This window comes from Sitodiplosis mosellana, unplaced genomic scaffold, assembly GCF_009176505.1.
Source record: "Sitodiplosis mosellana isolate CC-2019 unplaced genomic scaffold, AAFC_SMos_1.0 Smas_scaffold_2, whole genome shotgun sequence".
NCBI lineage: Eukaryota > Metazoa > Arthropoda > Insecta > Diptera > Cecidomyiidae > Sitodiplosis > Sitodiplosis mosellana.
In genome coordinates, this window is record NW_022595245.1 from 1,108,217 (window position 1) to 1,122,996 (window position 14,780).

Consider the following 14,780-nt stretch of genomic DNA (forward strand, 5'->3'; position numbering starts at 1 on the left):
ATTTATGATCCAGAACCATATTCGCCATCGCTACAGAATGAGCTGATTGTTTGCATTTCATTAAAGTATTCAGAAGCAGACGTGTTGATATTTTGCAATATCCGCTTAAAATAATCGCTCCGAAAGAGTTATGAGTATACACAAAGCCTGAAAACTTGATGAATGAATTACAAAAACATCGATACTTATTTCCACTTGATTGTGATTTTTATTACAATGTTCGATATTGACACGAATATTTTTTTTTGGAAAATTGACGCAAATCAATCCTGTTTGAATGTCTCATTTCTTGGCTTTTCCAGTTTTTCTATCTTTTCCAGCCTTCTCAGCCTTCTCGGCCGCTTCTCGTTCCTTTTTGTCCCAATACGCTTCTTGTCTCTGCAAACTATCGTGAATGCTTCTTATGATACGTTTACGATGTTTTTGGTAATCCACCTCCAGCTCCAAAAGTTGCTGAATTTTTTGCTCTATGAAAACAAAAACTCTCATTCAATCACTCTTGATACTATTTTTCACACCAAGTTGATGTCATCGAGAGAGAATCTTGAACTAATTCACTTTAGTTTCCTTACCTGGAATTCTAATGTCTCGTTTTTCCATTGCAAAGAACTTCGGTTCGGTTCAACCAAGTAAAGACTTCAAATCGGTTTAGTCAAGTTAAGGCTTTGATTCGGCTTTAAGTAAGTACACGTTTTAAAGCTAAATTGCTTCGATCGACTGACTGCGATGAACTGAACAAAGTGAAGTAGAAACTAAAGATAATATGCAAGTAAAACAACCGAAGAATTTTGTGCTAATGCAAAATATGCACAAAATGTCTGCTACATCAGAAATACTTGCGCGTTAAATGCTGATTTTAAACGTTTGTTGATTGAAAATAATTGCAAAGAATGTAAACATTCGTATTGTTATGATATGAACAAATGTTTTATTTAATGAAATATGATTTCGATATATCAAATTTGATCAATTGTTTAATCAATTTGAAGAAATAAATGCATTTCCGCTTGATTTGATTATATCTATGTTTTGCTCAATTATCGCCCGGTCGACGATGACACAGTTTGAGAGAATTTTTTCACGCCACTGGTTGTCAAACACTTGTCTAAAAAATGCACAAAATTACTAAGTTCAAATGACATAAATGCAATTTTTCTGAGAAAGAAAACTCTTACGATTTTACGTGGATAATTCATGCGCTGGCAAATTAGACAAAGTACCAAATTATCTTTGCCCACATTGGACATGTAGTAAATGTTGTTGCAGTGAAAACACTGATATACAGCCACGGTATCTGTCTTTGGCTTTGGTGCAGAGTCCATTTTCACAAAATCTGAATCGAAAGTAATTTGATAGGTTTTACACACACAAAAACTAACAATTGCATTCGACTGAGAAGTTTCACTAGTTCAAATGTAGGAACTTTTACTTTCACTAGTTCAGAATTACTCACCTTTTTCGAATGTCCGATTGAAATGTCACAAAGCGAATTTCAGTTTTGAGCTGGCTGGTAGTGAAAAAGCAGTCGTTCCACTCGTTAAACAGAACTCAGACTATTTATTCTTATTGAGTAATTACAAATGACCGAACGATATTAATGATGTCTTTCTTTTATATCGAATTTTGCGAGAAAAAAAAGATAAACAAAGCAAACCATTTGTTCAGAGCATGTTATTGCATGGCATTTATCAACAAGCCGAATATGTTTTGAAAATTGAGATTTGTTTAAAAAGAATGCTCAAATTCGTTCTTATTCGATAAGATGTTTTCACAACATTCGAGTTTTGCGATATTTTTCCTTTGACTTTGTGAAATATAAGAAGATAATGACAAATCGGTTCGACTGTGATTGTTTCTTTTTTCAATTTTATACTCGGGAACTTTTTATTCACCTTTGCTCTCTCTTTAAAATCTAAAACTCTCCATGAGATACTTTTAAATAAAATAGCTACATAGATTCCAAAATCATTTCAAATGACAACACTTAGCTTTACATTTTTCATATTTTTATTCGATTCTCGTCAAAATTTCAATGATGATTGTTCACAAAATATGATTTTATAAAGAGTGTTCAATCGAGGAAACGAGAAATCAAATGTTTGCGCATATTACAAAAAGATGCGTTGCTTGGAAAATCCATCATTTGGATGATTCTGAAGTACCTCGCATGCGCGCGGCTTCTTTTTTTGGAGTTTCATGATGTTCGACCTGCATTACAAAAATTCAAATCTCAAAAATTTGAGAAATCATCTTCCGAATGATCATCTTCTTTCATACCTTTCTGGTTGGGAAATTGTCATGCAAGCAAACGCGGCATGTGCGGGACTGATTCATATTACAATCGGTGGCGTAATAAATGTTGTTGCATCGGCTGCAACGGAACATCATTTTGTCAGACATCTTTTGTGAAATAAAAAAAAAAAATCAAAAACAAAATTTCATAAATAAAAAGGGGGAGATATATGGACAATGTGTCCAAATTTTCGGACTTTTTTTTCAATAATTTCCACTTAATGAACATAATGAACTTATAACTAGAAATTATAATCGTACCACTTCACTTATCCACTTGCGCTTAATGAACGTTAAAATGATCTTCTTGAGATTCAAAACTTTAACAACTCCGAAGAATGATCTTTGCCGTTTTCGGTTTGCCAACTGAGTCAATATTGACGGTGCTTCAGCCTTTTATATATGATTCGCCAGAAAATAATTAGCTCACTCAATCGAAATTCCTCAGAATAAATATTAACAACTATAAAGAATTCGCAATATTTTAGAAAAGCAAAGCGCAATATTTTATGGATAAACATTTCGGCGTTTTCGTATTATTTGCCGATGAGTTTTTGCGTTTCAATTACGTTATCAAGTGTTTATAATTTGGATATTCGCACTTCTTGTAAACACATGACAGTATCGAGAGTGTAATGAATCATAGACATTTGAAACAAAAACTGATTGAGCAAGACAAGAACCATTTTGATAGCCATTTCGAACAGAAAATATGACAATTTTCAAGAAGACACCTTATTCAGGAAGAATATTTCACATTTAAAGAGCTTTAGATTCTTAATCAGTTACCTCTTAGTTGCTAAAACCCCTGACTGTTTCAAAATCTGAAAAAGGAGATGTTCTAAAAAGGAAATCAAACGAAATGACAACACTATTGCATTTACGTTTTTTGAAATTTTATTAGAAACTCGTTAAAATGTCAATGATGATCGTACACAAAATAATGTTCAATCTAGGATACGAGTATTGTTGTGTGCATATTTCAAAAAGATGCGTAGTGTATTCAGAATTTCGACGAATGCCATCATTCTGGATTAGGTGCGCTTTGGACGGCCAGGGCTCTTCTTGTCAGCTTTTGGAGTGTAACCACTGTGTGGTTCGCTCTGCAATGAAAAGAAAATCCAAATGCATTAGACTGATGAACATCAACGATTTCATTTAATGATAACAGATTTCATACAAATCGTACCTTTCGGATGGGACGATTGGTGTTCAAGCAATTACGGCATGTGCGTTGTTCGTTCATGCTGCAATTGGTGGCGTAGTAAGTGCATTTGCACCGGGAGCAGTTGAACACCACCTTGTCGAGTTTTTCAGACATCTTCTATGAAATTAAAATGCACAAATAAAATGTGTTATTTGGTGAATTTTCGTTTATTCTTAAGTCATGATCACTCGCCAAACTTTTACAAAAAAATTTCACTCGCAAAAACAAAAATTCAATTACCACTTCGGATTTTTTTCACACTCGAAACTTGAATCGATCGATTTCAAACGTAAAAACTTGCACAACTTCTGCGAAATGATCTTCACGGTTTCCTAGCTGCCGACTGATTGAATTTTGACGGAGCTTCAGCTTCTTATATGTGATTCGTCGCAATGAAGTAATGAGACAAAATCAGTTGAAATTCTTCGGTTGCACATACTGAAAAACACAAAGAATTTATCATGATGTGTTCAACATATCAGAAGCAAAATCGAAAATTGCCGCATAATCAAGAATCGCAGAGCAATTCATAATTTGTTTGTATTGAAAATCATAACATTTCGTCTGTGCATTTGTTTGTATTGAATAAAAGAGTTAAGTCTTCTCAGAAGTAAGCACATTTCGTTTCAATCACAGTTAGACGCGCATTTTCATGTTTTTGAACGCGCAATGCCGATGTTGGCTTTTTGTTTTTCGCATGAATCATTCGAACGATATCAAATACCTCAGTGAATAAATATTGAGCACCGCGTGATACACGGAACGTTTTTATGAATTTGCGTTTTTTTATAAACACATGGCCGCATCAAGAAGCATGAACATTCAAGAACCAAATCGATATCGTTTCCATAATGGAATTTGTCTTAAAAGCCAAAAATTTGATTGTCTAGCATTTTTGGTGCGTTACATCAGCTATTTCGTTCATATCAGTCATTTTATGTCAGGCAATTCCAATATATCGATTCAATTCCCTTGAATATCGTCTAATCGATGCGTCAGTCAATGATAATAATCGCTTCAATTAGAATTTGAAGCAGAAGTCATTTGGTAAATTGAATGATAGTCTTGTTTGGTATAAGCCGTTACATAAGCAAAACACTCCAACGAACCAAGCTCGTTCTACCTCTCGACATAGATAACATCAAAATGTCAGCTGATAAACTGCATTCCCATTATCGCATTGGCATTTCAGTTGACTCCAGTCAACTTAATTACACTAGAGTGCCTTTACAAAATAGCAAAGCTAGCCGACCAGTGCACTAAAATGTCGCCAGCAGTTCAAAAGCACTCTAAATGAATTTCAACGATTTAAATGTGTTTGAAGATATTGTAATAGCTCGTCTGATATCTATATACTGAGTCTATAGACTCCATAGTCTAGAGCAAAGACTTTACACTATGAAATTATCCCTTTATTAAGCAATGAATCACTTTTGAATGTGAAAGATCTGTGGCGCTTTTCCCATAAATTCATTTAAAGCAGCGAATAACACATGCGCAACCACAACAACAACGAACAATATTTGCCGGCATCTGTTTATTCGTAACATTGACTTAATTCTGATAATATTCCGAAAGAATTTACGTTTCATTAGAAAATGAAATCAACAGCCATTAGGCTGGCTGACGGTCTGACTTTTTAATTGATTGCCGAGCGAATCAAACTATGGAATCACATTATTTGTGTTGTTTGACTGTTTCTAAATGAATTTGCTATGACGCAATCGTTTAAAATTCACTGCAGTGCATATGTAGGCCTTAGGCAGTTTTCCATTTACACATGGCTCGGTTTTCGTTCTTATCTACACAGTTTTTGTATGGATGTATGGAGTAACGTTTTGGGTAAACTGGCGAACGAATTTGACTCTATGATGATGGTTAAGCGCATTACGAAAATTGCCTCAAGGCAATTTGACCCAAACTGAACGTAAATAAAACACAATTGAATGAAGCGAGTCGCGCGCGACCATGCTACAAACAATACACACTTTATTTTCTATTCAATGTAATTCAATTGAATTCACTGTGTATTCCCATTTAATTCGAATTATTCACAATTTAACGTGTAAAATAAATCACTACTACATGTGTGAGTAGCAACTCGTACTGCGAAATGGTTTTCGAATCAAATTTGAAAGCGTATTTCATCAGACTTTGAATTCATTTGTGATTAGATTATAATTTGTTTAGCTCGGAAAACGATTAGAATCAGGTTTGAAATATGGAATGTCGTGTTTGACTATTTAAAAATAGTTAATGCTCACATTTCTCATGGAATACCTCATTGTGACATTGCTTCAATCATTTATATTATTGGACGCGTTTGTTGGACGCATGCTTATCGATTCATCGATAATGATGGTCGCCTTTTTCCGGACACAATAATCCTATTATTGAAAAGACATTCCATCTTTTGTACAGTTTCATTTTTCAAATTTATTCCATCGCCATAAAATAAGCCGTTCCGATGTTAGATGACGTTGCTGTTGTTGGTGTTTTTTTTTCATTCTTTCTCTATTCTGTGGTTCTGATTGATGAATTTTTTGAAAGGAAGTCATTGATTGAAGTGCAAGTCACGCAAATTCATTGGCATTGCCATGTTTCTATTTCCATGGGGCGAAGAAAGTGGAATGACAAAGATGAGAGAGCAAGAGAAATACAAATTCTTTCATGACATACAGATATTAACACTAACGACGACGCCATTGTGCGATGAATGAACGACTTGATTTTTTTTATGTTTCATACATTGCAGACGGTTTTTATGAGCTGGTGACAGACACATACACAGATGATCCACAGTTAAACTATCTTTTTTGTCACATTCAAGCTTTTTTTCTTCTCATTTTGAAAGCAATTTGACCACTTTTAGATTGGATTCTAACAATATAAAGTTGTCGTGCATTACAAATTGAAATGATATTTTCGGTCGTTTTTTTTTTGTTTTTCTTATCAAATTCTCAATATCCATGAGTGAACTCATTAGAATTCTGTCCATCATTCGATTGATCGTGGTGTATATGTGCAAGAAACAAAATCCGAGCTCATATTTCATTACAAGCAAAATATTTTCGTCTTTGTGGAGAGACAAATCGAATTTGAAGAAGAAAAATCTCGAAGACAAATCCAATTTAGAGAGAAGGGAAAAAAATTGAAAAGATCGAGAAAAAAATGGATTGTGCTGTCAATAGCTTCATTTCGATGGCCATTGAAATGGCTGTCTCAGTTACAATGATGCAAGCCGTGTCAGCTTCAAAGCCAAGCGAATGCACTTTGTGCCATTCGATGGCAAACAATTCATCTTTTGAAATCGTCGACACTCGATATAGCGACACAGAGAGATATGCTGACATTTTCTCGCTACACACTTGAAGTGTGAAAGAACTTGAAAGTGAAAGACGTTGATTCTTAAAGTTTCTTCGAACGATAAACGATGATATTCAATGCGAAAAAACAAATGCTCCGTGCCTTTCACATGGTCGTGTGTCCAAAAACGTTCTAACAAAAAAGACGACAAGCGATTGCGTGCATAGCACGTTATTGTCATCTATTCTTGTTCGTGAAACTAGACAATTTTCTAGTTTCTCGAACAAGTTTTGTTCATAATTGAAGTTCAAATACGTTTTTATTTCTTCTTCAACATACGTGATTTTTCCTTAGAATTATGCCATTAAAAGATCGTTGTCTTTCTTCAGTCCAAGAAAAATAATAATGAAAAATGTGATGACTATCGACAGTGTTTTATTTTAATGAACGAGACAAATGAATCAGCCCGTTTTATCTTTTTGAATGCAAACAGAAAAATAATCAACAAAATGGCATTGGCAAGCCTGAAAATAACTGTTCCATAAATGCTAACGATACTATTTTTCTGCGATAATTCCGAAAGAAAGTCAACATAAACTGCAAGAAGGAAGCAATTTTTCAATGGGATAAACGTCGAAAGTATCACTGAACCGTGAATGGTTGTTGTGTCGGCCGTCAAGCGCGTGAAACAGACACAATAGATGCGTAAAGCGATAAGATTGTAATTAACTGCAGTTGTTGCATGAAAGTGTTGTCGATTTTCTTTAATTGCACTCTCTTTCTCCCTCTCTCTCTCCTCTCGTGCTGCGCTGCTATTTACAAATCGTGTAAGTCTATTTTTATTTTCGTTTCCATGTTTATTGTCACGATTCCCAACGATTCAGCAATTCAAACAGTTTTATGTATGTTTATTTTGAATTCGTATAAAAATAGTCGAGTTTCGTGGATTTTTCGGTCGCCAGATGCGGCGAAAGTCGTAAAAATGTAGAATTCGGTCAACTAGTACTAGTTGGTATAGATTTTAGTGTTTTATGGTCTCGTTACAAATTGTGTGTACGTTGCGTTTTGTTTCCCGATGGCATCGTTAAGTCATGCCCCATCTCAATGTTGTAATGACTGAATTTAAACAAAACATCCGATGAATTACCGCAACGACGCATCCGCCGATCCGATCAAAAAGCACTTGAACAGTAAACATGGCAGAAATAATCGCAGTGAAACACATTTGCATACTTTTTTCCATCTCTTTCAATGTTTTGATTCATTTTTACTCTGTCAATTTGTTCATGTTTTCTCTTTCAATGTTTTGGATCTCGTTGTTCTGAATCTCAATGGTGATTCATCAATCACGCAATTGCTCATCATATTCACCTTACTCTTATTTCAAAACACCGTCTTTTTTCTCCACATTCAATGTAGATACAGTTTGGTTTGTGCAAAATAACAAACACAATTCCGTCGTCGAAGCGTATTTTCAATGATATTTACATTTTTTTGTTGTTATGGTTCAAGTCATTGATTTTGCGTGTGAGTGTGTTTACAAACCGAAGCTCGATTCATCTATATACATTCGCAAGAAATGACAGTAAACAGCATATGTGCCACTTTGTTTCTCAAACCTTTGCGTGCAAACACTTTTGACGCTATTTTGCATAAATTTCCATTATGATCGTTTTTTTTAACGAATTTCTCTTTGCACTGATCCATGCAAATATTTGCCGTGAACTCGGTTCTTTTTTTTCGAGAACAAAGAAGAAATGAGTATGGTACAGAACCGAAAAAATCGGGCATATGTGTTTGCCAAAAGTTCAACTGTTTGCGACAGATGATCAACTGCGCTCACATTTTTGACAATTATTCAAATGTGAAAGAAATGAAGCATGTGCTTCGAGTAGACAACCCATACACTGTAAACCAGATTTACTGTTTTCATAACCGTTTCGATGCAGACAAAAAAAAACAGTAGATCTTTTGAAAATAGGGTGAGCTCATGCCCATTCTCTTTGCCGTGTTGCCATGCAAATATCGCAATAGAAACATTCGATTCGACCGCTTTGCAAAGCGACATAAGCCGGCCATAGTCTGTGCGTGACATTTTTATTCAGTTCACGATTAAAGCGACTAAAAACGGTTGTAAATTATTCGTTGCAGACGAAAAGTAACAGCAATACAACGACGAAAACAGCCATGGCACAAGTAGCATTTGCGCACACAAAGACATAGAACGAGCGAAAGAGAAAGAGAGAGAGAGAGAGAGAGAGAGAGAGAGAGAGAGAGAGAGAAGTACAGTCAAAACTGAAAACAAAAACAAAACACGATTTATATTCGCTACTATAACCAATGGATTTCCTGTGCAAATATTTTAAACTTGAAAAATATTTCGAATCGGATTGGAGCATGAAGTGAAAATAAATTTCGGCACGGCACGAAATATCAACCATATGCATGTGTTTTCGGCATGTTTAGTCTGCGATCGCGCAGCAAAGAAAATGGCAATTAATTTGGTTTGACATTGACGTCTTTCTGTGCCGATGCAAAAGGGCACTGCCAATCTCATTTAATTGCGAGTAAATCGCAACAGGAACAGAACCGAAAATCGATATGGAACGTAAAACGGGAATTAAAATGTGAAAGAGCCCATTTGCTAAAAGCAAATCTGAATGCATGCATTTCCCCATTCCACACATTCTGTGTTTTGTATACACATCCACAGGCCTGGATGAATTCCTGGAACTCGTGAAAAATACACATCATCGAAAGAAGACAAAGATAAATAGGAAAACAATAGCCGACAGAAGAGCAAACAAAACATTCAAAGCAGCGACATTCATTAACGTCACGTGTCAATCGGCTGCAGTACATGTTCGTTTTCATTAAAATAAGAATGGAGCACACTTTTTTTTCTTCAGTCTCTCGGTACGGCAATTATGTCGAAAGAAATTCCATGAAGATTGGTGCTGCAATTATATGTTGAAAATAAAGAAGTTTAATGGTGAAAAAAAGGAGTATTTTTAGTCATAGCAGTCGGCATAAAACCCTAATATTTGTCTATGAAATGAATTCTCACCCTTCAGAACTATTCGTTTTTCTCTGTGTATCGTCTGCACAAGACATATCAACTAATTTATGTTGAAATGCACGCATAAAACCATTTTCTCTTCGTTTTTTTTCTCTCACTCTCGCATCCGCTACGTACGTGTGCAACCTTCGCAATGGGCCATTGTGTATAGTTCGAACGAGCAAATTAATGGCGCTGCACGCTTTGTACGGCCATTTGTGTGCACAAAGTGAAATCCATTTGGGTTGTAATACATGACAAAATAGAACTATTGTTGGCTTTCCGCTTCGAGAAGAAAAATAGTGTATGAAACACCCGACACACAAATTATGGACACATGCGATTTTGTGATGCACATGAACTTGACCGACCCTCATAGTTTTCGTGTTGAATGCGAGAGCAAAGTAAATAATTTTATAGCTGTATTTATTTGTGCAGCGTAGCAATCAATATGGCCATATAAAGTGGATGTGTATTCGGAACGATGTTAATTAGATTGGATCAAAGTTGTATTTACGAGGCGTATGAGACATTCATGCGGTGCTCAGACACTCGAATGGAAATTTTAATATTCATTCAAGATCGCATTTCTTTGCAATGAAGAGAAAAAAAGACGAAGACGACGAAAATAATGACCGAATGTAATGCATTTCAAGCCATTTCAACTGGAAGTTCATTTTTTGATAGACGATGGCCGCAGCGGCAGCGATTCATTACTAGAAATTCCATCTTTTTTTTTTTACTAGAGTGAATAAACTCCTGATTATTTGTGAATTTACGAGAGCATTCACATTCGTTGGCGTTGAATGTCTGGCGAAGAAAGAATAACGAGAGCAGCAATGGCACTGCACCCATTTATGGCTGTAAATTGATTCAGTTGCTCTTGAAGGTTAATACTTTTTCTCGTTCGGTCGTTGCAAAATTCACGCTCATATAAAGGCAGCGCCACTGACATTGCACGAGCCTTACAACTCATTTTACATTCACAGCACACTTTTTAATGTTTTTTATTTTCTTAAATAATAAAATGCCGTATCCGTTGCAAAGCTGGCAGAACAGACACACAAAATGATATTATTTATGAAATTTATTGAATAAAGCGTATATGGACGCCTTTAAAAAGCCGGTCGTACCTTTTCAACGCTTTCCAGCTGTTATTGCATTGTCGTTTTTGTGTATGTGTCTATAGTATTCTATAGCTATTGAAGTCACATCTAAGTTCCGCACCTGCGAAAGAGAGCAGAAAAAAACACACCGGCAGACGCATTTCCATTCTTTGAACGGAATTGAATCTGTTTATGTCATTTATTTATTATAATAATTATACATGACACGGTCTATGTGTGTAATATAACTACACAGACAAACACTGGGAGAGTTTCATTGATTCCGCACAGGCAAAATACTCGCTAGTTAGAAGCAGCAGCAGCACCGTTTCAAATGCCTCTCTCCATCATTTCAAGCAGCAGCAGAAGTACGACGGTTGCCGTGGAAACGAAACATTCGCTTTGTTTGCCTGTCAAATTCTATGCGATAGCGAAATGTTTTTGCCGGTGCGCGACTTTCATGTCGGTCAATAATTCTTTGTGCAATTTTTCTGCTGCTGCTACTTCCTCAGGGCGAACGCGATTTTTTTTCCTTCCTCTGGTTAACTTGTGCTTCGAGTGGTTTGAGATACTTGTTAGAAAAAAATAGGGGGATTTTTCTGCTAAGAAATGGCATGTGTTCTATAGTGTATATCATTTCGCTACGGCAGACGCCCTTCACATAAGCCAAGCTAATACCGACTCATTTCGCAGGGGACCATTTCATGCAGACCCATTTCATTTTATTGCATTCAGACCCATTTGGAATGGTGTGTCGATAGAATGTACTAAATATATTGAAACAAATGTCCATCCCATCACAGCACACTCTCTGCACACACAAAAACCTGATTCGTGTGCAAATACGTCGATGTCATACACTTCCGCTCATTGTGATTTTTGGTGTTGTGACCGTTGATGGGCTTGTCGTGTTCCAACGAACGATGTGCCGCTGCTCACACAATGCTCATTTGTTTGAACGTGTGTTTGTGTGTGTTGATATTCATTGTTTGGATTTAGTCTAGCCTTTGCTCAGCTTATCAATTCACACCCGAACATTCGGCGTCTTTTCAAACAGCCAACATTTTAATTTGAAAACACATTTATTGCGGTCTCGTTCACATCCAATTTTTTAACCGACGGCTTATCAATATTTGCGGTTGTTGTCAGAGATCACATCGATAAGTCTTTTCCTATGCACCATATTTTCTCGATTTATCGCTTTTGGTCTACGATTTGTCTAGCCGCTGCGGGATGGAAATTGCAAGCATTGAAATGCATAAATTCATATTTCGAATAGAAAAATATTTTGGGCATTGAAGTTGGGGTTCAAAATCTGGAAAATGTCGATAAAAAAAGGAAAAAGAAAAAGATACTCAAGATTTACATCAACCGAAAAAAAGAAACACGAGGAGAAATGCTCTCATAAAATTGATGCAGCGCATTTCATATGCTTCATCGGTCTTTTTCTCGTTGAAATCTTTTAATATTTAATGTCTCGACTCAACCCCAAAACCGCTCTTATTCTCATCGGAATACGGAGGGATTGAAGAAACCAAACGCATAAAATGTCAAAGGTTTTATGCATCAATTCCATCTGAATGAAAGTACATGCGCCCACACACGCGCTTGCGATTTAGCATGCACGCAGTTAATTTGCATTCTGCTCCTTTTCCACCGCACACAACGCAACGTTTGATTCGTTTGCAATATGGTTTCATTGTAATTTAATATTTTATAATCAAAAAACATTCCATAAATGCGCTGATTTTTCGATTACTATGCATTACCGACCGATTCCATGAAACGTGATGAAATTCAGTGGAAATATATAAATGGAATCTAAATGGAGTGGAATGCAAATTGACGACGACGTCGACGACGATGATGATGATTCGATTCCCTTTTAATGAAATTAAGACAAGGGTGCATTTATTTATCGTATTTTTTTTTTCTTCTCCGTTTTGGTGTGAAGGACACATTGAACTCACCAGACGTAGTTTGTTCGTCTTATTAACAACACATTTTATTGCTTTGTTAATAAAACGAAAAATGCATTAGCAGTTCCAATGGCAATGCATGTCACGATACAAAATCAAATATGGTAAAATATGCACCATCACAAATTGAAAAGATTTTTCAATGTCCGTAATAGAATTAATTTGCAGTGTGTCAATGCGGTGCTTTTTTAGACGAGATTCACTGTTTTTTTTCCTAATGGAGAGATGCAGTGCGGTAAAAGGATTGACAACAGTTTTGATTGAATGCGCCTGAATTCGATTAAACGTTCGAAATTCAATGACGGATGCTCTTCATGCTTGAAATTTCCTGTATTTTTCGATGTAACGGAAATACGATGAATGTTACCGCATCTCGGCACAGCTCTCGGTTTTTTTTGCAATTACTAGCAGATTTTTCGTTGAACGCTTACCGAATGTAAATATTCTCTTTCGTCTGTGAGAGATAAATAAACATTGATTTCCTCCAGCTCGGCTAGTTTCGTTTAATGGAAATTGATGTTTGTTGAACACATACTGCATTCGGCTCTTTTTCTTCTTTTTTTCAAAAGAAACAAACGCGTCTTCTTTTCTTTCCGGCTCTATTTTCTCATTATATGCTTGCTGCACTTGAACAATCGACCAACTCAATGGGAAAAAAACTACTGTTTTTCAAATCAGCCACATACGAGTGATTCCATTGAATATGTCTGTTTGAATATCATAAACTGAAACGACGCCATAAACCAAAAAATAGTGAAGAGATTTATTACGACACAGCCAAACTAATTTGCAATTATAAAATTGGAAGAAAAACGAAGTATTTTCAAGGCAATAATATGTTTTATGGTCAATACGGTGAAAATTATTCGTTTTTCAATCGTCTAGCGGGTCATTGTAACAACCAACAGCAGCGTGTGTATATCATGAATGCATCGTTGACTGTCATGCGGAATACTGATAGAGTCGATGTATTGAATGGAGCATAGACAGATATAAGAACATAGACGGAATATTCAACACCGAGAATTTTACAGAATATTTTGTTGTTATTGATCAGTGGAATTGATCATTTATTTATTGATTGACGCATCCCATTTACATAATCAAGTATGAAAATAGAAATGGTTGTTTGTTATGTCGCAATAGGCCACAGAGAGCAAGTCAAACAGTCTATTAGTAGCATCCTCTTTAATTCTATTAAAACTGTTCAATTGTGTTGGGCCTGTGTGCAGCCATATTCTGGGTCAAACACAGACCGTGTCTGTTCGTCAATTAGAAATTTGTTTGAATTTTGATGTGCGTTCTGAAAACTAGAATAACAACAGTGTTGTTTTTCTCTCTTTTTTTCCCTCTTTGTTCTCTATATTTCGCTTAAACTCTCTTCCTCTATCGCTTTACCTCTTTCGATGGTTCTTTTTGCGCAGTTTTCCGGTCAATTGAACTGAAGTCAAGCAAAACGCGTAAACGAATTGGTTTCGTTTATCTGTATTGGCTCGTTGCCAAATGGAAAATTCTTGATCAGAAATGTTTTGACCCACACAATCAATCGACTTGAAATAGTTCAAATTCGTCTGATTCCATTTAAAATTGAACGAAATTCGATTGATGTTATTTTATTATGCATAGGATTAGAAAAGAATGGCCAAGAAATAATGAAACAAACATCATTGTAATTTGTAACAAATGAACGTCACGTTCAGTCGTCGATCGCATTTAATTCATTAGAACATGACACGATGTGGCATGCTTTTCTTCCATCAAAAAAGCGGTTTTATTGACCGCTCTCTCTCTCTCTCTCTCTCTCTCTCTCTCTCTCTCTCTCTCTCTCTCTC

At 35.9% G+C, this 14,780-nt stretch overlaps 1 protein-coding gene and 3 long non-coding RNA genes across 17 annotated transcripts in view; 1 reads left to right on the top strand and 3 right to left on the bottom strand.

Annotated features, from left to right (window-relative positions):
- Positions 1 to 14,780, top strand: part of LOC129565374 (leucine-rich repeat and calponin homology domain-containing protein) — a 43,139-nt gene that overhangs the window by 17,833 nt on the left and 10,526 nt on the right. The gene's annotated exons all lie outside the window — the stretch shown is intronic.
- Positions 22 to 1,409, bottom strand: LOC129565377 (uncharacterized). The gene is made up of 3 exons (XR_008687607.1): positions 1,176 to 1,409; positions 573 to 1,105; positions 22 to 467 (listed from the first exon to the last, which is right to left on the bottom strand). It is a non-coding gene; the product is annotated as an uncharacterized LOC129565377 (long non-coding RNA).
- LOC129565379 (uncharacterized) lies at positions 1,658 to 2,656 on the bottom strand. The gene is made up of 3 exons (XR_008687609.1): positions 2,554 to 2,656; positions 2,278 to 2,400; positions 1,658 to 2,208 (listed from the first exon to the last, which is right to left on the bottom strand). It is a non-coding gene; the product is annotated as an uncharacterized LOC129565379 (long non-coding RNA).
- LOC129565378 (uncharacterized) lies at positions 3,216 to 3,897 on the bottom strand. Its single transcript, XR_008687608.1, has 3 exons — positions 3,740 to 3,897; positions 3,482 to 3,616; positions 3,216 to 3,395 (listed from the first exon to the last, which is right to left on the bottom strand). It is a non-coding gene; the product is annotated as an uncharacterized LOC129565378 (long non-coding RNA).